We start from the raw sequence: 275 nt of genomic DNA on the forward strand, positions 1-275 counted from the left end.
GCTGGGAAACACAGCTGCTCCCTCCCCAAAACCAGGGTTTCCAGGACCCCCCAGCACTGCCAGGACCCTGGGACCACCAGAGCATCCTCCCCAGGTGCCTGCCCCCCTGGCTGAGCTGCCCCCAAAGGTGCTGCGAGGCCACGGCGACCCCCAGGACCCCGGGGCAGGATCTTTATGTCCTTGGTGGGACCCCGAGGAGCTGCTGAAACACCCAGAAATACCAAATGGGGGCTCGAGGGGACAGGGCACCGCAGGGAAATGCCCATGTGGGGCTG

The sequence above is a fragment of the Calidris pugnax genome, unplaced genomic scaffold, assembly GCF_001431845.1.
Source record: "Calidris pugnax isolate Ruff unplaced genomic scaffold, ASM143184v1 scaffold425, whole genome shotgun sequence".
Taxonomy (NCBI): domain Eukaryota; kingdom Metazoa; phylum Chordata; class Aves; order Charadriiformes; family Scolopacidae; genus Calidris; species Calidris pugnax.